The sequence below is a fragment of the Enhydra lutris genome, unplaced genomic scaffold (genome assembly GCF_002288905.1).
Source record: "Enhydra lutris kenyoni isolate GAN:26980312 unplaced genomic scaffold, ASM228890v2 scaffoldscaffold336, whole genome shotgun sequence".
In the NCBI taxonomy this organism is placed as follows: Eukaryota; Metazoa; Chordata; class Mammalia; order Carnivora; family Mustelidae; genus Enhydra; species Enhydra lutris.
The window spans coordinates 1-27103 of record NW_019154420.1 but is presented as its reverse complement, the minus strand read 5'-3'; the positions used below and the strand labels follow the sequence as shown (position 1 = coordinate 27103).

The following is a 27103-nucleotide window of genomic DNA, read 5'->3' as shown; positions in this document are numbered from 1 at the left end:
CCTTAGAAAAATTGAGCTATTACTGAGCATTTACCCTAAAGATATAGATGTAGTGAAAAGATGGGCCATATGCACCCCAATGTTCACAGCGGCAATGTCAACAATAGCCAAACTGTGGAAAGAGCCAAGATGCCCTTCAACAGATAAATGGATAAAGAAGATGTGGTCCATATATACAATGGAATATCACTCAGTCATCAGAAAAGATGAATACCCAACTTTTGCATCAACATGGATGGGACTGGAGAAGATTATGCTGAGTGAAATACATCAAACAGAGAAAGTCAGTTATCGTATGGTTTCACTTACTTATGGAACATAAGGAATAACATGGAGGACATTAGGAGAAGGAAAGGAAAAGTGAAGGGGGGGAATAGGAGGGGAAGGCAAACCATGAGAGACTAGGGACTCTGAGAAACAAACTGAGGGTTTTGGGGGGAGGGAGGTGGAGGAATGGGTGAGCCTCCTGATGGGTATTAAGGAGGGCATGTATTGCATGGAGCAGCAGAGCAACAATGTTACATATAACAGCAATGTTATATGTAAACAATGACTCTTGGAACACTACCTCAAAAACTAATGATGTATAGTCAAGAACATAACACAATAAAAATTTAGAAAAAGCTCACACACGAAAGAAAGAGAAAAAGAAAAATTGTGCTATCTCCTAGAGACTTTACACCATTAGTATCAAGTCACTAGAGCCCCTGGTACCTTTAGGTAACTCTCCTTTCAACCCAGCACCTATGTCAACCCCTGTCTCCTCTCTCCTGGGAACACCTGGTAAAAATTTTCCTCTCATGTAAGAGTCTGGACAGGACTATACAACAGGAGCCTCACAACTTCTCTTTGGGGTCAGGATACATGAAAACCATTAATAACCCATGAGACCAGAAGGTCAGAACTTCCTCTAAGCCAAAAGGGAAAGTTAACTTTTATTCTTTCTGGAGTCCCCTCTGGCAGGGAATAGAAGAAGCTATCAATAGCTTGGTAAATTATCCTACCTCAAATGAAGGCTGCTTAAAGCTGGGAAAGAATCCCTACAGAGGAAAATTACCCACTCTTGTCATTGCCTGCCCAACCTCCTCTTCACAAGGAAGCACTCCTACACTTATATAAGAATCAGTTCTGGGGTGCCTGGGTAGCTCAGTCGGTTAGGCATCTGCCTTGAGCTCAGGTCATGATCCCAAGGTCCTGGATTGAACCCCACGTCGGGTTCCCTGCTCAGCGGGCCTTCTTCTCCCTCTCCCTCTGCTGTTTCCCTGCTTCTGTGTGCTTTCTCTATCTCTCTATGTCAAATAAATCTTTAAAAAAAATCAGTTCTTTCCCTGCTTCCCCATCCCCACCAATGAAGGAAAGAACGGACCTTGAGTCTCCTGGGAGAAATAAGGAGGCAGTCTCTACAAGTCTCTGAACCTGCCACTTGACCTTCCTAATAAAAACCAAATGTAGCCTTGTGACCCAGTAAAATAGCCTAGTTTAGGCTCTGTTCCAGGGCCAGTGGAAGTTCTAGGCAAAAAGCCTCAAGAGAAGAGCCCCTTCAGATAGCCTGGGCTCCTTCACTGCAACTGCCAATTGGGGCACAAATCTAGGTTAATCCTTCTGATGGCCGCCTCAAGGAACCCAATTGCCTTAGGCACCACCTGGCACCAGAGAAATTCACAATGCCTGAGGCTAGGATCTGGAGTCCCCACGCCCAGTCAACATCAAGGTACCAATCCATGCATTTTTGTCCACCCTAACATTAGGTTTAGAGATTAAGCTTGAGGTTGAAAAAGTCAGGTAACCAATTCCCATTGCATTATATGTCAGGGACAATTCTTTGGGCACCAGACTATATCACTAATGTATAAATGACACTCTCCTGAAATTTCATAACACTGTGATCCTGAGTGTGGGCACAAAGCACATCTTTTTCTAGAGAAATTGATCCTCATCTCTCTAATCATTTTTCAGCTAATATACTTCTTACTTTTTATGATCATGATGCTTTCCCATTGGAGGAGGAATCTGGAAGAAAGGAAAACAATCCTAGAAGCAGAACAAAAGTATGAGATCACTCGTGGATGGTATTACCATGTAATTTGGACAGATGCCTTCCTATAAGTTCTGAGTGTGCAAAGTCTGTCTTATTACATCACCCAATGTTTCTCTGAATGGAAACAATAGACATTAGATATGACTTGTTATGTGACCCAAGGCCATTAACTCAACCCATTTGAGCCTTCACATCTCCCTTGGTTAGAAGTCTTCAAGCCATAAAAACAAGGAAAATAGGGGCGCCTGGGTGGCTCAGTGGGTTAAAGCCTCTGCCTTCAGCTCAGGTCATGATCTCAGGGTCCTGAGATCGAGCCCCGCGTTGGGCTCTCTGCTCAGCGGGGAGCCTGCTTCCCCCTCTCTCTCTGCCTGCCTCTCTGCCTGTCTCTCTGTGTACTTGTGATCTCGCTCTCTCTGTCAAATAAATAAATAAAATCTTTAAAAAAAAAAAAAGGATAATATCTCAAAATCGGAGTTACATACTCTGAGATCCCTAGTACTCGCTTTTCCGTCGATTGGGTGACCCATTCTCTCTGATGTTCAAGCTATGAGAATTTAATTTGGAATGATGGATGTACTATGTTAAATATATTAATAAGAACAGAACTTAAACCTTGCAAACTGTAGGGTTTCCTTCCTCTGTAAGTGTGGCTAGGTCTACAGTCTACAGAAGCTGAAGGTTACTTATTTAGACCTATGGTCTGGGTCCTAGGGCAAAGTGGAGAGACTGTGTTAGAGCCAGGATGAGCCATATTACACCTAGTTTTTCCTCCCCTCTAAGTCTGAATACTGGTAAGTCAGATGGTTTTGAAGGCTTATTTTATTTTACCATTCAGGATGAACCCATACTAACTTTGCCTCTCTGCACCACCTTTTCTTCCTTCTTTCGATGCTCTGGTCTCTTTGTTGTTTACTTGCCAGCTGCCACTCCATTTAGCCATTAAACAGTTTGACCTTGATGACTTGGATATGAATGAGGACAAAGATCCACATGGCACCTTTGGCCACTTGTGCTTCAGCAAACTGAATAGGGTGTCCAAGAAGAAACCCTTGCATTAGGAAGACTTCTAAGAAGATTCCAATCATCCCTACTTCCTGATGTTCACACCTTTATGTAATTACCCCTCCCCTTGAGCATAAGCTGGACTTAGTGATTTGCCTCTAATAGAAAAAAGGAGAGGTAATGGGATGTCATTTCCATTAGTTTACAAAAGATCATAACTTCTGTCTTGTTTGCAGGCTCTCTCCTTGCTTTGATGAAGTAAGCTGCCATGCTGGAGAAGCCCACATGTCATCGAGCTCTAGCCAAGAGCCAGCAAGGTACTGATGATCTCATTCCAACAGACTTTGAGGAACTGCATCCTGCCAGTAACTGTGTCAATGAGTATGAGTACAGGAGTTGGTCCTTCCCCAGTCAAGCCTTCAGGTGAGAATGTAGCCTCAGCTGACATCTTAATTGCAGCCTTGAAGAAGAGAATCCAGGTAGGCCTTGCCTGAATTTCTGACCCACAAAAGCCATGACATAATAAGTATATATTTTTTAAGCCACTAAATTTTGGAATATCCATTACACAGCAATAGATAATTAATGCACCCCTCAATTACTGTAACCTTGGGGTAAAATGTTGCATGTCTGGGAAGTCAGGCACCATACAGGATGACAGTTTCCCTGGCAACATCCCTGGAAGTACTCTCTTCATGCTCAAAGACGATCCCATATGCTCATATGTTGAAATGGCATCATTGGGCTGTAATAAGCCTGAGTATCTTCCAGGAGGTGAAGCCTAGATGACAGTAACTCATCCCACCCGACAGATAATTTGGGAGCAGATGAAAAGAGTTTGAGTCAAGTTCTACACTGTAAAGGTTTTTCTCACTATTTGTAAAGGCCTAAATGTTTTCAGAGTAAGTTCTTTGTACTTTTTATGAAAAAAAAAAAAATTAAAAAAAACATAAATGTTTTAAATATAGGACATCAGAGCAGGATCAAATAAACAACCCCAGGATAAAACTGAGAAGACTACTGTCTGGCTTCTTACAAGGGACTGGTGCACTTGTAGAAGTCAAAAGAGTTAATCATTAGGAGTTGAATGCATTGCTTCCTATACCTGAGCACAAGCCCCAGTCCTAGTCTCAGTGCAGCACATAGAGAAAACCACTCTCTATTAGAAGAAACATTTATTGAGGAGGATTAATATTCTTGGTTGTACTGAAGGTTGTTCTCATCAGAGGATATACTGTCATGAAAACTGTGAGGCTTTCTCAACAAGGACTGAATTATTTCTTTAGGGAAATTTTTCTCCCTGGAAGTGCTGGAGAAGCATTTTCTGCTTGAGTAGAAGAGTCAAATTGCTAAACACAGTACTTTTGTTAGGGTCACCCCTGGTGGCCCAAATGACCTGGCATACTTGATGCACACAGGTGGGGCTTGGATGAGCCACAGACTTCCCAGAGACCAGAGGAGAAGGGGGTTGACTCTGGCATAACAGCTGATCCTTGAAGGCCTCAGCTATCTGGCGATGTCTGACCCTGTCTCTGTTCTGTCTGACACTTGTAAGATGGTTCTGGTCAGCACAGACAGCTTCTTGGCTGCAGAACTTGATACTTGCCTGTTTCTCTTGCTATGGGTCAGAGAGAGTCTGATAGTTAGAGGGATGTCGCTTGTCAGGCCCTATTTGGGCCTGTACATCCTCCTGCTGCTGGCTTAACTCTGAGGCCTCAGATCCATACATATGTGCCAGCTTCTCTTCTAGGACCTTCCCAGGTGAGCTTGTGAGTTTCAGGAGGCTGATAACTCCCAAAAGTAGCCACATTTTCAATTGGGTCTTGGTGCTACACTAAGGTGGACATGAACGTGGCTTTTTGCTGGGGACTTTCTTAATGCCCTGTGATTTTTTTTTTTTAATCTTCAGCATTAACAGTATTCATTGTTTTTGTACCACACCCAGTGCTCCATGCAGTCCGTGCCCTCTCTAATACCCACCACCTGGTTCCCCCAACCTCCCACCCCCTCACCTCTTCAAACCCTTCAGATTGTTTTTCAGGGTCTATAGTCTCTCATTGTTCACCTCCCCTTCCAATTTCCTCCAACTGCCTTCTCCTAACTCCCCATGTCCTCCATGCTATTTGTTAGGCTCCACAAATAAGTGAAACCATATGACAATTGACTCTCTCTGCTTGACTTATTTCACTCAGCATAATCTCTTCTAGTCCCGTCCATGTTGCTACAAAAGTTGGGTATTCATCCTTTCTGATGGAGGCATAATACTCCATAGTGTATATGGACCACATCTTCCTTATCCATTCGTCTGTTGAAGGGCATCTTGGTTCTTTCCACAGTTTGGCAACCGTGACCATTGCTGCTATAAACATTGGGGTACAGATGGCCCTTCTTTTCACTACATCTGTATCTTTGGGGTAAATACCCAGTAGTGCATTTGCAGGGTCATAGGGAAGTTCTATTTTTAATTTCTTGAGGAATCTCCACACTGTTCTCCAAAGAGCCTGCACCAACTTGCATTCCCACCAAAGGGGAAGCCTTTCTCCACATCCCCTCCAACACATGTTGTTTCCTGTCTTGCTAATTTTGGCCTGTGATTTTTCTCTTTGAATTGATCCACTGAAAAAATTGCCCCATCCTTTTTCTGAAGTAACTTCAAGAGGAAACTGTTCATTCTGTGACAGATTTGGGGAAGCACTCTCTCATTTTTTGTCCTCAATGCAGTGACTGTTCTCTCTGCCTACAGATGTCCCTACTCCTGAGTCCCCACTTCTGCATTTTCTTGCTTTGGGATCCTGAGGTCTCACTTACTTTGCACTTCTTCTTTATGGGAAGTTCATAGGCTGGCACTTACAGAAGGCCAGTTTTGAGTCCCAGGATTCCTGCTGCTGTTCTGTGCTAATTCTGCTATCCTTCAGTTGGACGTGCAGCACCTGGGATGCTTCCATGTCCCCACTGCACACACTTTGGGATTGAGTCAGAGAAGCCTTGGAAGTCAAGCTATCTGAAGGAAGGTGTATGTCAGTGGGACATCCTTGAGCCTGGTTATGCTCCTCACTCTCTAGTTTAAACTTTAACTCACTCAGGATCTGTCCTTTCAGGTCTGATAGTTTAGAATCTTGGGAACCAGTATTTTTGGTGAGGAGTCTTCTGTGATCAGGGAATCTACTTCTGTGATCAAGATCTACTTTACTCATGTTGACATTTATCATTTTGTAGCTTCCCAGCTCATTGGTTGTCAAGGTGTCCCAAGATTGGGATTGAAGGGTACAGAGCTCCTTGGTGTCAAATATATCCCTGGACAAGTTGGGCATGACAAAATGTTCTAAATTCTTCTCCACCATCACTTTGCCCTGTTCGATTTCTACTTTGTTACTGGAACTCACATTCTCATGCATTGGCTCATGCTCAGCCCCAGCTTGCCCTGTGAGCACCTCTGGGCCAAATGTGTTGTCTTGTACAGTCTCACTGGGTCGCACTTGAGCTCTTATGCTGTGTGCAGGGGGCTGAAAAGTCTGGCTGCCCCACTCAGCTATCTGGATGCACTCTGTAGTCTTGTGGTCAGTGTCAGAGTGTGATGGCTTCCGGTCCCCCATCCTTCATTGCCCACAGATGACATAGATCCACAGTGAGGACTGACTTTGTTGTTCTCACCCTGTTTCCCAAAAAAGGTTTAGAGCTTTCCTCACGGGGTTTAAAAAACTCAGCTTTGGAATCCACCCCAGAAATATGCATGGCTGAGGAGGGAAAGTTAAATTGGGGAAGAGACCATGTTTTGGCTTCTCTCAACATATAGAATTTTATGGATTCAAGAGCCCTGAGGGGTAGACCGCACATTTGCCTCATGTAAAATCTTATAATATGGGCCTCTAGCACCTGTTGTGTACTGGGATCAAGAAAAGAATGCTCTAGAGTGGTGCTCTGGCAGTAAACCCTACCCACCCACCATTCTTTTTAGAATCTGTGTTTTCTGTAGCAATCTGGGGACTCACAGAGAAAGGCAGTGTATTGTCCTCAGCCGCCCATGAATAACACACACCCATAGGAATCCTACCGCAGTGATCTGCAAAACTTCTTGCTCATATGTAATCTAAGAATGCTCTTCATTTGATTCTGGTCTGTGTTCTCCCTTGAGACATTTAATAATTCATTCCCTGAGTGTTCCTTGAATGACAAACACAGTTACTTGTCTCCAAGGCAGCCCTCAGACCTTTCTGAGACCCTTTGTGGGCTGTCTTCTGGACTCTTATCCAGGATATATCCAAGATTACTCCTTATATCCTTTTTAGCTGGAACTTTGTTTGGACCCTCTCATGGAACCTTCCAGGGAGATGCAACTCAGTCTTTGCTATATCCCTGCTACTATGGCCCTGAAGCTCAGAGAATTATGAGTGAACATGTCTGCCTTTTTGCTGAGAGATTTCTGTTAATTTATGCTGAGCCTCCATCAACGCTAGGGCTCTAGACTTCTACAGTCATGGAGGCACCAACGTGGGATTACCTTCCTTGGACTATGTAACTCCAGTGTCTCCTGGGGTTCACAGGCGATATGAAAATTGCCAGGAAAGATGGAGACTGGTACATAGGCATAGGATGACCAGCTAACAAATGGAAGGTTGGGAGCTCGAAGACAAGTGGTTTCTTGAGATTTCTGGAACACAGGGACTAAACACTACAAACTTTCCTGTTACTTCTGCAATACGTGCCATTTCAGGTGTTGATTTTCTGTCAAGATATGAGGGTCTGACTCATTCTTGGATATATGGAAAGACACTGAATAGTCCCTAATCTGGGATGAAGAAGAAGATGGGAGGCAGGACTGAAAATAGGCCTGGGTTTTCACCTGAGTGAAAGATGGGGGCTGGGATTGGGGCAGGGTTTGAGGCAAAGGCTGGAGATGTACACCAGGGAGAGCAAGGGATTGGGAATAAGGAAGTGGTGGAGATGCTTGCATTTTGATAGCAGAGATATTATGAATTCTTATTATTGAATAAGACAGTGTGAGACTCTAGTGGGGAAGTACTACTAGAAAATAGGACAGTGGCTATGAAGGACTCAGTGTGCAAAGAAAGAATACCTCAGAAGTGCTGGGTATATTTCTGATGCAAGTTTCCTCCCAAAGCCTTGATATAGAGGAACTGTTGATAGAGAGCTGCTCTGGTTTGCCTTCAGTGTTCTAGCCAGTTTTGTGGGCTGTAGTGAACTGTACATCAAATGGCTGCAACAAATTCTCCAAAGATGTCCATAGGTATTCTGACCACATTTGTTTGGAAAATGGCCCCTCCTGCTTTCTTCTCTAAAATCAGAAAGCCATTTTCTCTCTAAGAGGGCCTGGGAGTTAAGGCCAGGGAAAGAAATTCCACTGGCCTCCTTGTGCTTAGTAGCAGAGTCTTTCCAGAGATAGGTTTCTGGTTGATGGAGGTAGACTTGCTCTTGCTGAGAATTGGAGTGTGATAATGTGGGGAGAAACATGTTCTTGGCATGAGCCTGCCAGGAGGAGAAATCTGAACTTGACAGACTTGAAGGGTCACTACGTCTGATTATTGGGACATCAGTGGACAACCCACCAGGGCTATCTAGAGATGACTTCTCAGGAACAGGGTTCAGTGAGATGGAAATCAACTTGGATTGAGTAACAGTTAAAGGGCAGTCTGGCAGTGGTGAAACAGTTGGTGCAGCATGATGACAAGCAAATGAATCAGTGGGGTTCCTTGTCTGAGACAGATTTGGTAAGAGGTTGATATCTTGTGAAATGGTGGGGTTAAGAGCAGAGATGGTATTTAGAGATAAAGTAGCCTCTGGTTGGACAACAGGATCTCCTTTCTGAATGTCATGTAGTTTGGAAGGGGGAACGGCAAGGGGATGGGATATGGAATGTCTCACTGGAAACTGAGAATCCAAGGCTTTTGACTCTAGTAGCAGAGAGTGACCAGGGGGTGAGGGTAAGAAAAAAATCAGCTAACGGGGTCATTGGGTTAGGTGAGAAGATGGTGGGGGGTGGTAGAGAAGGCTAAGGCAAAGGGGCTGGTATTAGGTCTCCTGGACAGACTGCTGAGAAGTCAGGGGATGAAGTGAATGAGGAGTCAGTCATAGGAGGGATGGAAGCCAAGGGGATTACAGAGGGATTAGCATCTTCCAGAGCCCCTGGGAACAGCAGGTGACCCATCTCAGCAGTTGTGGTATTACACACATCACAGAAGGGGTCTCAACATAACAGTTGACAACAGTGGATGGTATCATGATGCCGCCTAGGGGGCTGTGGAGACAGGAGGAACAAAGCTGCAACCAGGACCAGAACAAACATAAGTGACCCTGGCAAAGGTAGGCCCCCTGTTCACATCCCCAGGACTTTCGAATTCTAACTCTGAGGAGTTTCCATCCCATGTCAATTCCAGGCTTCCCTGAGGCTCTAGAAGTTGAAAGACTCTGCTTAAAAGGGGGGTACATGAAAAAAGGTAATGTTTAGTTAACTTTCTAGAAGAGAAAGCACATTTCTTGCCTCCTCTACTTGACTCTGGCAAGTTCTCCAACCCGGGAAACCAGGAGATAGATGAAGATAGAAGCAAAAGATCTTATAAGAAGCTAAGTAGAGTGTCCTTTACATGATACCCTAGGTAGATTGGACTTGGAGAGCTCCAAGAATTAGGATATAAGGTCATATGATCAATGCTAATAATAATAAGACTTATATTGTTCTATCATTCACAATGGGCTTTTCTACATATTATCTATGCTATGTAATACTGAAAAACATCCTATGTGGATCATAGGTCAATGGTCTTCTCAAAGAGGAAATTGAGTATCCATGATGTCACAGGTCTTTCACAAATTCAGGAGACAGAGATTCTGACTCTTGACATCTCACATGGCCACCTAATGGGCAACATCTATTGTCCAGATCCATCACTGCTTCATGCTCAGTAATGGTCAGAGCAGGGAATCTGAGAAGGGTTTTGTACTCTGACTACCTTTCCATGAGCCTCTCTTCTGAGGCTTCTGTTTTCTGAGAGGGAACATATCTAGCAGCTGGCATCCTCAGAGATCATGGACCTGAGCCCTTATGGAGAGAATAGCAAGGGTCACCCTTAGAGAATTCAGGTGGAATAGGCAGACCCTTACCTTTCAGAGTCCCACCTTTCCTCCTCCTCTTGGCTCTGTCCTGATGCTAGAACAAAGATAAAAAGAATGAGGGGGGTTGGGACCCATGTCTAAATCTTCTTTCAGAAATGGAGACATTCTTTATCCAAGTATAGTAGGACTTTAATTAATAGAACGTTGTGTTCCTTGCTTTTTTCAGTTTTTAAGGTGATAAAGTATTCTCAATATTTACTTCTGCGAAAAACTCAGAGGAGGATTTTGTCTGGGAGGTCCACACTTGATATTCTCAGTCAGAATTCCTTTGTTCAATGAGGACACAGAAAATGAAGTCCAACAGTCACATGTATGCTGCCTCAGGTAGGAACCTGTATCCTAAGTCATAGCTCAGACCTCACTGTCTTCTCAGAGGCTCAGCACTGTTCTCCTGATCAGCCCAGCATGAAGGAAGCCTTGATCGAGTGATGCTGGACATGGGAATGTGACGCATGATCAGCCGCTGGGAAACTATTCTCTTACACAGACCTCATACTCTCAAAATAACCCAATTCAGGACTACAGAATCCCTGTATTTGAGATTTTACCCAAGACCCACCACCACATCCAGATAGACTGTGAGTTTCAAGTAGAAACCTTAGTCCTTCCTTAACCCTTATCCCTGCCAGGCCACTTTTCCTAGAAGAATGAATGTATGTTCTCTTAAGACTTCCCATTTTAGGTATTTCTCTAATCCTACCAAAAGCATTTAGAAATCTGGGAAAAGGAACAGGAAAACAAAGAACCCATTCTCTGAAGGGCAACCTCTGGATTGAACAGACTGAAAAATTGAACAGACTAAAAATCAATGACTTTTCTTGGAACAATAGTGACAAACCACTACCTCAAATCTGCAGAGAGTATCAATGCAGAAAATCATACCTAAGATTTGCTTACCTGAAACAGAAGGCACTGGAAGCTCAACACCGCTCTCCTGGTAGGAACACTTAAACAGACACTTCGACAAATTGCTGGAGGATGCATATGGCCTAGCATGAGAGTGAGAAATTCCTGGAGTCACAATCTGATGGGAGCCCCCCACTTATATGGGTTTTATTACCGGGAACCCAACCTGGTTCTCATAATAAAGAGCTACCCCCCCCAAATGCTGTCTGGCATTTTCTGGCCAGGAAGAGTAGGGTTAGGGAGATAGGTAACCACTTTGAAAATATTGTGAAATATTCCCAGAGTGTTTTCCATAACAGAAGCCTACTCAGAGGGGAAAAGCCTATCAGAGCATTATGCCCCATGGGAGAAGGTAAATTACCCAACTACGGCAGCCGCCTCTAGATTTCCTCTCTCATCCAAAGAGTGGAACAAAACAAAATAAAAATCTCTGAAACACTAGTGAACATCACAATCCAGGAACATAAGGCCATCATTAAAAGACAAATGATTAATCATATCCCCTCCCTTCACACCTTACTACAGTATTGACAGCTCCAGTGTAGGAACAGGATCATAGCTAAAAACAGCTGCAAGGTATAGGTTTTATTTAGGGAGATTTAGGGAAACCTAAAGACACTAGGGGAGACAAAAACAAGGACACTAGAGGAAACGGCAGCCTCTGATATGTATAGCTACAGTAAATATTAAACACACCCCAACAGCTAACCAGATTAACATAAGACTTCACATTAATGGTCTTTTTATTTCAGTTCTGATTACCCAATACATCATGTTTGGCTTTCAAAGAAAAATAACAAGACATGCTAAAAGGCAGGAAAAAGTAAACTGTTAAGACAAACCAAGCATCAGGTGTACATTCAGAAATGACACATTTCAGAATTCTCATATGCAGAAGCTAAAGTAACCATGATTATTATGTTAAGGGCTCTAATGGAAAAGGTACATGACAGAGGAAAGCAGATGATGCATGTAAGCCAAGAGAAGGAAATTCTACAAAAGAATCAAAGGAAATGTTATAAAACAAAAGCAGTATGACAAATGAACAATGCCTTTGATTGAATCATCTGTAGGTTGCATACAGTCAAGGAAAGATATGTGAGTCTGCATAAATGTCATTAGAAACTTGCCAAACTGAAATACAAACAGAAAAAGAATTTTCTTAATCCTAAAATCTAGAATATCTAAGAACTGAGTTTCAAACTGTGTAATATATATGTAATTGGAATACCAGAAGAAGGCAGAACAGAAAAAATGTTTGAAGTAACAATGGCCAAATATTTTCCAAGATTAATAACAGATTAATGATACATTGTGAAAGTTCAGAGTACAACAAACAGGGAAATACTAAAAAAGTCTATACCTGGACATATCATATTCAAAGTGTAGGAAAACAAAAGATAAACTTTGAAAGAATCCAGAGGGAAATATAAACACTACGTCTAGAGGAAAAAAACATAAGAATCATGACCTATTATCATAAACCATGAAAGTAAGAGATTGGAGTGAAATGTTTAGTGTTGAAAGAAACAATCACCAATCCAAAATTTTATATCTATTGATATTATCCTGCAAAAGTAAAAGAGAAATAAAAACTTAGACAAATAAAAACAGGGGATTCATCACCAACAGACCTGCCCTGCATAAATGTTAAAAGAAGTTCTTTGGCAAGAAGGGAAATAACTCAGATCTACATAAAGGAAAGAAAGAGAAGGAATGAATGAGGGTCAAATAAAACTTTCATTCATCTTATTCTCATTTGACCTAATAATAGTAATGATAATGTGTTGGGTGATTATAGTATATGGATAAGTGAAATGAATGGCATCAATGTTACAAGGGACAGGAGGAATTGGACACTCCTGCACTATCTATGAAGTGATATGACATTATATGAAAGTGGGCTTAGAGTAGTTGTAAATGTATATTACAAATTCTTGGACAACCACTAAAATATTTTTAAACACAATAATTGATAGACTAACAAAAGTGAGAAAATAGAATTATATATAATGCTTGTTTAAAACCAGAAAAAAAAAAAAAAACAGAGAAAGAGGGGAAGGATAGGTATAATGAATAGCAAATAGTATGGACAAGGTAGAGATTTTAATCCAACTATATTTAAAAATCACTAAATGGAAGTGGACTAAATTCACCAATTAAAAGAGTAGACTGTTAGAACAGATTAAAACAAAACAAAAAACAAGACCCAATTATATGTTGTCTATAAAATACCCATGTTAAATACAAAGATACAGATAGATTAAAAGCAAAGGGACAGAGAAAAATGTACCATGCTAACACTAATGAAAAGAAAACAGGAGTCACTCTATTACTTTTGGACAAAACAAACTTCACAACAAGGAAAATTATCAGGGGTAAAGAAGAGCATTACACAACAACAAAGAGGTCAATTCTCCAAGAAGACAGAACAGTCTTTAACAGGTACACATGTAACAACATAGTCTCAAAATATGTAAGGCAAAAACTGGTACAATTGCAAGAAAAAATGGATTAATCCACTGTTATTGCTGGAGATTTCAACAGCCCTTATCAGAAATGGGCAGATTCAGCAGGCAGAAAACCAGTAAAGATATAGTTGCCCCAAACAACATCCTCAATCAACTTGCTCTAATTGACATTTATAGAATACCTCATCCAACCACAGAATACACATACTTCTCAAGCTCACATGGAACGTTCACTAAGGTGGACCATATTCAAGGACACAAAACACACCTTAAAAAATATAAAATAGAAATCACACACAGTATGTTTTCAGACCATAATAGACTTAAACTAGGAATCAACTACAGAAAGATAGCTGGAAATCCCAACATGTTTAGATTAGATTAAATGATATACTACTAATACACAGGCCAAGAAAGGAGACTCAAAAGAAAAAAACTATGTTAAACCAAGTGAAAATTAAAATACAACTGAAGGGGCACATAGGTGGCTCAATCTGTTAAACATCTGGCTCTTGGTCTCAGCTCAGGTCTTGATCTCAGGGTCATGAGTTCAAGCCCTGTCTTGGGCTCTGCACTGAGCATAGAGATTCATAAAATAAAATAGAATAGAAAAAAAAAAAACTACTTAGTATTTGTAAGATTCAGCAAAAATCTCCCTGATATGAGGAAGTGGAGATGCAACATGGGGGGTTAAGGGGGTAGGAGAAGAATAAATGAAACAAGATGGGATTGGGAGGGAGACAAATCATAAGTGACTCTTAATCTCACAAAAGAAACTGAGGGTTGCTGGGGGGAGGGGTGTTGGGAGAAGGGGGGTGGGGTTATGGACACTGGGGAGGGTATGTGCTATGGCGAGTGCTGTGAAGTGTGTAAACCTGGCGATTCACAGACCTGTACCCCTGGGGATAAAAATACATTATATGTTTATAAAAAAATAAATTAATTAAATTAAATTTAAAAAAAACCTCTGGTTAAAAGGCAAAACAACAATAACAACAACAACAACAACAAAAGTATCATTTGGAAGTTGTTTTAAATTCATCTATTTGAAAAGAAAGATTTAGTATCTCTGAGGGACTTTACTTACCTGATTGAATTTCTGTTTCCAAAATACTGGTAAACACAGTTTCCTCTTTCGGTAGCACAGCACCAGGAGGAGGAGCCCCACCCGACCCAGGAAGGCAAGGATGGGAAGACTGAGCAAGTATAATTGGAGTTCAGCCATGGTGCAGTAAGGCTTCTCAGACAGAGATGATTCACATCATTGCAAATGCACTGCTGCTTCAGGCAGCTGGGCATGGAGAATCCGTGTATTAGAGTTCCAGGTCCACATCACAGGGCTTTAGTACAGAAACCAAAGGTTCCTGAGTGCTGGGGAGGAGACAGGACAGGAGACAGAAACTCACATGCAACCCTTGCCCCACTATCCAGCCCAACAGATGTGTCCATCCTTCCTGGCCAGTTAGATGCCTCCAGCCTACCTTCCTGCTCCACCTAGTCACGTATCATATATTTACCTTAGTGAAATGTTCTCAGTCCCCTGTTACCCTGATATCATCTGAGACCCTTCTCACTGCTTGGTGATCTTATTTTGGACCTCAATTCATCTCTGAAGGTTTGCTGTACCCCGGGATTTACATTCTCAAGTTCTACTCTGCCTTCAGCTGCAGCTCTCCCTCATACATCTTTCCCTGTATGAAGCCAGAAATAGACTCAGCAACAGCCCCACCCCCATAGCTCCTCAAAAGTATTCAAAAGGTTCACTGAAAATCATGAGAAAGCAGAATATCCTGTACCAAAGAACAGAAACCATGACAAAGAGGGAGACAAGGGCACAACATATCCATGGAACTGAGGCAAACAACTTAAAAACTTTTAGTAATTCTTTCATTTCCCCAAATCCCTCTTAGGCTATTCACGCCCTATAGGTTCTCTTCCACACGTATAATGTCTCTCCCTGCTGCTCCCTCTTTCCTCTCTGTCCAGTCCCCCTTCTCCCCTCAACACTTTTCAAGGTTCCTTTATTTTACAGAGCAAGTGTGCTGCATCACAGCAGACCAAACTCACCTTGATTTAGGAAGTGAGCTCCTCTATCATAATGTCTAATGAGCACAACTGTAACTATACCTAGCAATACCTTTTGGATTTTTGAATGACACCTATGTTTATTTCTTCCATGAAAAGTGTTTTTCCCACATACCTTCTACCTTACCTTTTCACCAAAATGCCTTATTGTCATCTTTACCAATTTTAAATGATAATGACATTTTTGTTGATGGTTATATGTATTTATTTCTTCTCCCCATGTTACCTAGTCATTTAATAGTTGAAATCATTACAGCTTCATTATTTAGATTATAAACTGTTGAAATTAAGCCCTGTATCATTTCCTTACTTGACTTGCCTACATTCCCTCCCTGATGAATCAGTCTTGCCCTAGACACCCAATCCTTTCCCTCCCATATGAGGAGGGTTTGCAGTAATGACAGCCTTCTTTTCCTCTCTTAACCTGCGTCCACAGCTTCACCATTGTCTCTCCCAAAGGAAAGTACACTTCTGACCCACCCAACTTCAAATAGCCTCCCTTGACTGCAAGCTGTATGTCTGTTAAGATAAATCCCTCCACATATGTTTGAATTTCTGGAATTGTTTTTAAATAGGCCCCTAGGACTCATAACTATAAGAACATCCTTTAAAGTCTGAGCAAGATAAGTTCCACCCCAAAAAATTTCCAGGTATGAAGGCATTATAAATATGGCACATCGAATTGATTTTTCAAACCTGGCCTTGTTCTAAAAAAGGCTGAGAAACTGATCCCAATTAAAGGAAACTAAAGATACACAGCAACTGGATGTAGTAGGTGATTCTAGACTAAATCCTGTAAGCAGGTTTACACAAACTCACACACACACACACACACACACACACACACACAGGGCATTACTTGATGAATTGATAAAAATGGAATTTGAGTGGGGCAATAGTTAAAAGTTTAACATCAACATGAAATTTACTGAAGGAGATAACTGTGCTGTCAGAGAATATTCTTTGTAATAAAAAATACACTATGAAATATTCAGGGAGAAAGTGCATGATGCATGAAATGTATTTTCAAATATTCAAGAATGTATGCATAGATTTCATAGGCATATATGTAGAGAAGGGGAAGGAGAAAAGGAGAGAGAATTGTAAACAGGTCAAAACCTTAATAGGTAAATCTGGGTAAAGGGTATATGGCTTTACCATCTATGGCTTTTCCATCTATGCAACTTTTCCAAAACTTTATTTTCAAATACATTTTAAAAATAAATTTGGCCTTTATGCTCCCCTTCTTGTCATCTTTAAGCACTTATTTTTAAATCCTTTGTTTTAACAGCTTTATTGAAATACAGCTCACATATCATAAAATTCACCCATTTAACATGTATAATTCCTTGATTTTCAGTATATGCTCCACCACAGTCAATTTTAAAACGTTGTCATGACTTAACAGAAACAAATCTGCAAACTTTTGCTATTATTCTCCTCTCCCCTCCTCCCTCCAGCTCTAAGATGAACTACTTTCTGCTTCTACATTTACCTATTCTGGATATTTCATGTGAATGGAATCATATGTGGTCATTAGTGACTGGCTTCTTTCATTTAACATGTTTTCAAGGTTCATCCCTGTTGTGGCATGGATTGGTCTTTTTTATTCCAAAAAATATTATATCATAGGGATATGTTATATTTTACTTACCCATTTCTCAGTTGACAGATGTTTGAATTGTTTCCATCTTTGACCATTAATAAGATAGCTATAAACATTTGTTTACAAGTTTTTGTGTAGACCTATGTTTTCATTTCTCGTGAGTATATACTAAGAAGTGGAACTGTTTGGTCCTATGTTAACCCTATGTCTAACATCTTGAGCAACTGCCCTAATGTTTTCGAAAATAGCTGTACCATTTTTCTTTTTTTTTTTTTCATTTTTTAAAATTTATTTTCAGCATAACAGTATTCATTGTTTTTTGTACCACACCCTGTGCTCCATGCAGTCTCTGCCCTCTCTAATACCCACCACCTGGTTCCCCCAACCTCCCACCCCACCACCTCTTCAAACCCTTCATGTTGTTTTTCAGAGTCCATAGTCTCTCATTGTTCACCTCCCCTTCCAATTTCCGCCAACTGCCTTCTCCTAACTCCACATGTCCTCCATGCTATTTGTTATGCTCCACAAATAAGTGAAACCATATGATAATTGACTCTCTTTGCTTGACTTATTTCACTCAGCATAATCTCTTCCCAACATTGTGTGGGGGTCCTAATTTCTCCACATTCCCACCAAAATTTGTATTCTTTTTGATTTTAGCCATCCTTGTGGGATTGAAATTTTGGCAATATTGATTTTGATTTCAATTTTTCTGACGGTTAATGATATTGAGCAGTTTTCATCTAATCTTTTACTTTTAATGGCATTTTGGGAAAGAGGAGAGTGTTTGATCTACTTCATTTAAGGTGATACACAGTAGTTTATTTGAACAGTAACATGACAAATTTTTCTTCTAAATATTTGAAAACACACAATGCCAAGCCTTCAACAACGTATACGGTGTTCTTCTATGCTTTTTGCGTATTACAGTTACTGAGTGATTAAGGGACAGTGAAATTCTGCCCTGAATTTGCTCCGTAAGATTACTTCTTCTGTGCGGTTGAGGAATTCACTCAGATGCCTCCTCAGGGTTGACTATAAGGCAGAGCAGAACTGATTCCAAAGCCTCTAAAGCCCAGTGCCTTTTTGACACCAATGCTGCATACACCTGTTGTGAATAAGTGTGTAGCACAGGTGACAAATATCAAAGAAATGTGAGAGCTTCGATGTGGACACATAGCATATGTCTCAGAGATGGATGGCAAGGTGTTTTAAAGGGGCTTTTGCACTTTAATCACAGTGTATCACACCCGCCCAATGATAACAGTGCAAGTTGGGTGGCAGACGGGTGCGAAGTTATATTGTTATATGTGCTCTTGGACATGTTTCTGTAGTAAAAAACATTAAAAAAAAAAAGATCTAGTAAAAACATAAAAAAAAAGATGTTGGGTGCCTCATAAGGACAGGGAGGAGGGGTCAGAAGGAGACCTGGCAAGGGTGGATCAGTCCATCAAGAAAGGAAGTTAACTCTCTCTCAATAAAGACATTTCAGAAAGTATATTTCCTTTCAGATTGGGAAGGAAACCTCTTTCCGTATAACAGGAAGGATGAGGAAAAAGAAGAATGGGCAGATTTTTTTTTTTTTTTGAATGATTTGGGTTTGTTTTGTTTTGTTTTGTTTTGTTTTGTTTTGTGAGAGGCTCAATTACTGCTTTCTTGCTCCTCTGTGAGCTGTGCTCCAGCACATCTGCTGGGCAAGTGAAGATGGCCTAAGTTTGAGGAAAGTAAAGGAAATTTGAAATAGATCTGAGGGCCACCTGGGTGTCTCAGTGGGTTAAGAATCTGCCTTCGGTTCAGGTGATGATGACCCTGGCGTCCTGGGATTGAGTCCTGCTCCCTGCTTGGTAGGAAGCCTGCTTCTCCCTCTACCTCTGTCACTCCCTCTGATTGTGCTCCTGCTGTCTGTCAAATAAAATTTGAAATAAAATAAATTAGATCTGGGTGCACTGAGGAGAGAAGGCACTAAGGAAATAGTGACCTAAGTCCATTTATTTTGTTCAAATTAGTTAGTCTTGGATAAGTATTCGTGGAGTGAATGAATGATTTCCAGGTAGTGCTGGGGCTGGATTTCATGTGGCATCAGTAGACTCAGTTGTGAGTAGACTCAGTTTTGACATGGGAGATTTAATCCAACAATAGTCAGTTACATACAGAAAGGCATTTCTAAAAAAGGCAGAGAGACAAGATTTTGCCAGACAGGAAGGACTGAGGGGGATTAGATGGGGTCGTCCACTTGTACTAGAGACTTGTTTTGTTAACTGAAGGAGGGCTGATGCAATATCACGGTAGTGTCAGGTATGCAACTCTATGCTGTGCTGTGCTCACCGGAACTGCAGCTACCACATGTCACCAGATAACGCTGTTACAGTACCGTGGACGCTACTTCCTATGCTGGACTGGTGCTTTTTAAATGTTGGTTACCCGACCATCATCCACTTTCCACTTCTTGCCTATCCAGCAAGGCCTTGCTCTTCCTTTCCTCACTCTCCAAGGAAGAGCAAGGCCTTGCTGGATAGGCAAGAAGTGGAAAGTGGATGATGTGGAGTAGAAAAATTAACAGGGACATATAAGCTGGAAGGACAGGGGCATGAGGCAGAGGGACAGAGTGTCAGACTATAGTATTCTGATGGCAGAAGTATCCCCGGTAATAAGCTCTACAGGGTGGCACGAAGTGCACTGGGTTGGCCATAATGGACTGTAAAATGAGATTATGTAGGAACCGGAAGGCTGGGTTACTGGCTGGTCTGTCTGCATAGATGTTAGAGCCTCCTTTAGCCCCTCCTCACCTCTTCAGGCTCCCTGCCCGAGGCCCCTTCCCACCTATTGTCCCCCTCAGGGCCTCCACAGCATCAAATCTGCATTCTTTCTGTGACCCCTACATTCAGATAGTGTAGGGTCAATGATAACCTGGACAAGAAGCTACAAGTGTGGTAGTGAGAGAGGTCATGGACATCTGGTTTTTTGTTTTAGCACTGAGCAGCCCTGAGGCTGTCCAGAAGACTACTTCAGGTGTTCTCTAGCACACTCACCCCATTTTGAGTCCCAGTCTGAGGTGGAGTTGCCTTCCCTCCAGAGCCCTGTTTTAAGTGTGGAAATGTGTGTCGTCTTGCCCCCTGCCCCCCCCAAAAAAGCATTCCATGGAGTTCCATGATAAGCCCCCCAAACATGTGTATCCTGGTACACATTCTAGAACTCACCTCTGGTTCATAAGTTGCACGTCTTCTGGGGAAGAGCTACCATGGCTCCACTAAGGTCTTGAATATTGAAGGTGGCATACCGCCATCCTAGCCATAGTAAAGGCCGTATCTTATATATTGTCATCGAGTGTGGATGGAAGGCAGGCACCAAGATCACCTTCCCCCAAAGGGGATGCCATGCCTGACAGCCTGCAGGTATTGCTTGCACACTCAAGGAACAGAACCATGCCTTTTTGGTATAAGGCATCGGTAGGCTGTGCCAGATTCCAGTCTGCCTCAAAGTGGTGGTGCCTGGATCAGACTGAAGAAGGAGGGGAGTGGGACAGGGTCCTGAGAAGGGGATGATTAGACATACACTTTTGTTCTGCTAGCAAGGTCCCTCTTTCACCTTTTCATTTCTTCAAAGGTGTCTTATCCTGGAAGGTGGTAGCCGCCTTGTCAACATTCCTACCACTAACAGCTAAGTGATGCTTTTGTTGTTCTGCAAAAATACATCCTCAGTCCAGCAGCCTAAAGGAACACCCAGGGAGGGGAAGCACTTCCAGTGGGAAACCTCAATGTCAAGTTTAACGTGACTTACAGGACAGATTTTTCAGCAGCATCTAGGGTGTTCTTCGAAGCTACCCCAACCAGCCCAAGATCAACCTGAACAACACCCCCCCCCCAAATACTCCCATTCAGAGTTCATCCACCTGTGGGATCCTCTGATCACTGACTTCGAAGTCATGATTAAGCTACTGTAACACAATAACAGTGAAGAAACAACAGTGTCTTAATCATTATTTTCTGAAAACTATACCTGTCCTTGATCCTCCTCACATATAGAAGACTTATATATTGTAAAGGGTGTAAAACATTCAATGAGGGGAGAGGTGTGAGCTGCTATACATTTTCAGTAAGGCTAAGCTATGGGACAGGAGAGAGAGCCCATCTCCTCACAGTTCATCAGAGAGGGGGCTTTTGGGGACGCATGATACATATTTCCCAAGAGGTCCAGGAGATTGGTCACCTTTTAGAAGCCAAAGGAAGCAATCAGTAACAGCGGAACAGATTTGCCCAAAACCCACACTCCCAAGACAGTACACAGAACAGACATCACTTTATAAGAGAAGTATTTACTCCTCACAAGGCATTATTTTGGGGGTAGGAAATGCCCCCCAAAACCCTCTCACTGGAAATTCTGTGTAAATAGCTTTCTGTTGAAATAGTAGAGACCCATCTCTGCGCACAGTGCCTTCAGGAGTCGTGAGAGTGGCCGGGGTCCACTGGGCAGCCTGATGCCCACAGGTGGCCTTTGGGTTGGGCGCAGGCTCCCTGAGGGGCATGGAGAGGGGATACTTCTGATGCGGTAGCTGGTCCTTAAATGCCACAACTTTCTGGGGCTGTCTGTCCTTTTTTCTGAGCCGTCTGTCAGCTTCTTGCTGGCAGGACCTGGTATTTGTCTCCATACGGGCGGGAACCCTGTAGTTGAAAGGGTACCCTGGGACAGGCTGTGCCTGGGCCTGCACTTGTGCTTTGTGCTGAGTTTTCCCCAGCTTGGTTGGGGAGGGAATGGGCTGCTGAGGGCAGGTGCTGCCTATTGCATGCCGACACCCCATTCTCTCCTCTTGGATCTTCCCAACAGCTGTCATGACTTTCTGAGCTTCGGGCGTCCCGGTAAAGGCAGCTCTACCGTTAAGTAGGCCTCCGCTTTCCACAGATAGGGGACTATGCTTCTCCTGGGAGTTTTCATGCCTTTTGCATTGAATTCCAGGAGTAAGCCATTGCAAAAAATCCTTCATTTTTTTACTGAAAATAGAAGGAGCTTGAGCCTTCTGGGAAAGGCTTTCAGGAGGCAGCTGACCCTTCTGTGATAGGGTCTGGGAAGGCTGGCTCCCCAGCTTTACCTTCCATACCGCGTCCTGAGTAGGGAACCTCTTCTTCGATGCCACATCTTCAGTAGGGAACCTGTTCATCCTCGGTTGGGATGTTCCCAGTCCTGCATCCCCTCCACCACGCTCTTGTGCCTTGGATCCCGGACGCCTCATGGTCTTTGCAGCCGGTGGGGGGTTCTTATTCTGGCACTTCCTTAAGAACTGCTTAGGGACCCAGGGCTCCTGCTGTTGTTCCATCGTAATTCCTGTGTTCTCTGGATGGACATGCAGCACCTGGGAAGCTCTCGTGTCCCCGGGGGAGACACCCTGGGCATGAGTCAGTGAGGCCTTATAAGTCAAATGATCTGAGGCAGGGGCCAGGCCAGTGTATGGGGGCTTGGGCCTGGCTACGCTCCCTGTCCTCCAGCGTAAACTTTAACTCATGCAAGAGTTGTTCTTTGCGATTCCATGACTTAGGATCCTGCGGAATTGGTGTGTTGGGTGGGATGGTGGTTTCGACTTGATGCTCATTCTTCTGTATAATTGGGGAGCTAACTGGCTTGTTGGTTGTCAAGATGCGAGGTTGTGATTGACCTGTATGAAATTCCTTGGTCCTGAATATCTCCCTGGACTCTGTGGGCACAACAACAGGTTCTGGATTCTTCATCCTTCTGCCTTGTTGCCGTCCTCTTCTAGCACCGGTATTCGCACTCTTACCCTTTGCCTCCCGTCTGATTGCACCTTGCCTTGTAGGCAGCCTTGGGGCCCATCTGTTGCCTAAGGTGTCACATTTGACAGATGTAGGAGTCTGGCTGCCATTCTTAGTTTTCAGCACATCCTCTGCCAACTGATGGTTGATATTACAGGGTGATGGCCTCAGAATGCTCTGTTCTTCCTTGCCCACAGTTGAGGTGGCAGGGAGAGGATGATCGGGGATGGGGGCTGAATTTGCTCTTCCTGCTTTGTCTCCATGGACAGATTTCAAGCTTCCATCAAGGGAGTGTGTGGACTCTCTTGATTTAAAGTGCTCTATGGATTCAAGGACCCTAGGGGGAAGGCCCCAAGTCACCCTCTTATTAAGCCTTTTAATATGGTCTTCCAGCTTCTGTGCTGCACGAGGTTCAACAAGGGGAAGCTCCTGGAAGGTATTCAGGGAGTAGTCCTCAACCTCTGATGGTGGCAAACTTCCCTGTTTTATTTCAGTCTGGGATTTCTCAGAAAGTAGTGAGGTCTGCTGCATAGTATGCCATGAATTATGCACAGCCCCAGGCAACTGACCCTCACTGATTTCCTCAGACTTTCTGCGTAAATGTATCTTCAGGGCATTTTCAAGTTGTCTCTGTCCCATAGTCTCCACAGACACCATGGAGTTTTGCACGGATGGGCTCCTAAGTTCTTTCTCAGAATCATACCCCATATCATTCTCTGGGTTGTGTCCCTGATCCTTCATCAGGTCATCTTCGTACTTTGCCAGGTCACTGTCCTCTAACAGAATTTCTGGGACCTCCACATACACGCTTTTTGACATACTCCATCTGATCGGACTCTTATTAGAGATCCCCGAGTGTCCACCATGGCACTGAGACTCAGGTAGCTGTGGAAGAGCACTCGGACCGCTCATCAGTGCGAGAGACTCATAGATCCTGTGGGGCAGGCCCCACTGGTGTTGGATGAGCCTCTTTCGAAGGTGACTCTCTAGTTTTCTCCGAAGCTCTTCATTCAGAGGAAACTGTCCAGGAGGGACAGAGATTACAACTTGGGCCTTGGTGGCCTTGTGGCTGAGACAAGGGTTAGGAGCGGAAGGACAGTAGTCCTCCTGGGATCTTTGGACTACAGTGGGTAAGCCCCACACACGTTTCTGTACCTTCTGCAACACGTCCCCTTCCACATGTTGCATTTCTGTTGATGTGAGACTCTCGGATTTATTCTGAGGTCTGTGAAAACACACTCCACAGATCTTGATGTCGGGTAGAGGACCAGATGCCCGGATTGGGAGTGGGGATTGAAGCTGGGCCTGGGGCTGGACATGAGGGATAGGTAGGGGCTGGGTTTGAGGCAGGAGTTGAGGCGGGTTCTCAGGCAAGGATGGAGGAAGTGGATGGGGAACTACTGGGGATTCCTGCTCTGGGGAGGCATTCGAGATGTTATCTGAGGCATCAGCAGCAGGGAAGAAGGACTCACTATGCGGAGTTTGGAGACCCCAGAAGAACTGGATGGGGGTTTGCTGTGAATGGCCCTCCTCCAAGGTGGTAGGATATGGGCGCTGCTGCTGCATAGGCAGCTCCTTTGATTGGTCTTTGCTGCTCCAGAAAGGAATGGAGGATGCCACATCATGCGTACCAACAATTGTTTGTTTTGGAAAAGAACCCTTTGTTTCCTTCCACCTGAGGAAGTCACACCTCTTTTGGACTTGTTTCTCTAGAAGTGCCAGGGCATCAGGGCTGAGAAGTGAGAGGTTCCCAGGCTCTACAAGGTTGGCTGCAGGGTCTCCCCTGGAAGAAGCGTCTGAAGAATGGAGGGCTTGATGGAAATCATGTGGAGCCAGGGTTGAAGGGAAGAAGTCTTTGGCATGAGTTTGTTGCCACTGAGGGAGGTCTAAAATTGACAAGCTGGAGGGGTCAGTGCCTGTGATTGCTGGGACATAAGTAGACACCCCACCAGAGCTCCCTGGGGGCGGTGAGCTCTCTGGAACAGGCTTCCTTGAGATGGAATCAGAATCTAGATCCCCATCCAGGGTTGGGAGGATTTACTTCAAGTTCACGGCACTTTGCAGGGTGAACATTTCAATCTATCATAATTATGGTTTTTAAATTATGTTTTGTTATTAAAGCATACAAATCAGGAGATAAGTGAGTATAGCATAATTCTTCAGACGTACTACGCTGTCATCAAAGAGACTTTGACTTGATTCTCAGCTTTAGCATTTTCTACCTCATAAACTTGGGAAAGTAATTTGACTACTATAAAATGCAGTTTCCTCAAGGTGCCTGGGTGGTCAGTTGGTTAAGTGTCTGCCTTTGACTCGGGTCATGATCCCTGAGTTCTGGGATAGAGCCCTCAGTCAGGCTCCCTGTTCAGCGGGGTGGCTGTTTCTCCCCCTGCCTGCTGGTCTCCTTGCTCAAGATTTCCTCCCCTCTCTCTATCAAATAAATAAGTAAATTCTTTAAGAAAAAATAAAAATAAACTTTAAAATGCAGTTTCCTCATCTATCTACATTATAGAATTGTTATAGGAATTGAAAGAGATGAGGCACCGATGCATATTCCATACATTTAAAACTTATTTTGAAGGTGACTCAGCGCAGTAGGTAACGCGTCAGTCTCATAAAACTTATTTTGAGTACATAGAGCTCAAAAATATTATTTTTATCATGCTTTTTCATAGATTAACTTTTTATCCTTTTGTGTGTGTGTGTGTGTCTTTTTGACATCAGCAATACAAAGTTGGATAGAAATGAGTGCCTGCAGGGTCATCTGGGTGGCACGGTTGGGTAAGTGTCCGACTTGGTTTCAGTTCGGGTCATGATCTCAGGGTCTTGAGATCAAGCCTCACGTCCAGCTTCATGTTCAGCATGGAATCTATTTGAGATTCTCTGTCCTTTTCCCTCTGCCCCCCCACTTGTGCTCGCTCTCTTTCTCTCTCTCTAACACACACACACATACAGACAAATAAATAAATAAATCTTTAAAAAAACAAAATGAGTGCCTGCCATCAAGGAGATTATATTCTAGGGGTGCCTGGCTGGCTCAGTCGGTTGATTGCCTGCCTTCAGCTCAGGTCATGATCCGAGAGTCCAGGGATCAAACCCCACATCTGGCGCCCTGCTCAGCAGGTAGCCTGCTTCTCCCTCTCCTTCTGCTTCTCCTCCCCACCCTGCTCATGCTCTCTCTCTGTCTCTCTCTCTCTCTCTCGAACAATCTTTCTCAAATAAATAAATAAAAAACCTTAAAAAGAAAAAGGAGACTGTATTCTATCAGAATAGATAGAATAGCAACAAAATGGACTGTGGCAAATGCAAAACCATCAGCATGAACAAAGTGCCACGAAAGCACAGAGAAGCAGCAATTAATTTTGCCTAGAAAAGGAGAATAGGGTTCTCAGAAAAGATTCCATAGCCTTATTTACCTTGATGGGGGGTTGGGAGGTCATCAAGGTATTCAATTAAATTTAGTTTTTGAGGAATGAACATGCACTTGGTATTGACGGTTGAGGGCACTAAAATATAAATAAGCTAACACCCCAACAGAATTACAGAATCGGAAAATACAGAGCCGGAAGGGACATAGGCTGGAGGCTGAGATGTTGACCTAGTACTTCCCCCACTCCCTTGCTGTTGAGTGCATCCACATAACTAGTTGTAAGCGAACAGAACAGAGTATAGAAAAGAAAGCCTAAGGGCACATATTCCCCTGGTGCAGGTACAAGATGGTAGAATTTCCCTGATAATGTGTCACCCAGGTTACACCACTGTACAAGTTGGGAATTCATTTTGGTGATAGTAAATCACTCAGACTGGGGAGTTGTTTGTTACCATACCGTAACCCGAACATCCTGATGCACTCAGGTTGATAACGTTCACGGAGCGTGATGCCTCATTTTAGAGTGGAAGAAACCACGGTGTCAGAAGGAATAGGAGAATTGGATTGGCCTCAGATAAAGTGGGAGGTGGGGGTTGCTACGAAACCAACTGAGATGTGTAACTAAGCTGCACTTTCTAATATTTTCCCTGCTCACACGTCAGTATTTTTCAGAATTTAATCTTAAGATCCTACTAAGGACATACACCCTCATTTGGCCAACAAAACCACAGTATGTCA

The 27103-nt window shown here is 43.2% G+C and overlaps 1 pseudogene; it reads right to left on the bottom strand.

Moving 5' to 3' along the window:
* Positions 1–4322: 4322 nt before the first annotated feature.
* On the bottom strand, positions 4323–22544 carry LOC111140260 (annotated as a pseudogene).
* Between the last annotated feature and the right edge of the window lie 4559 nt (positions 22545–27103).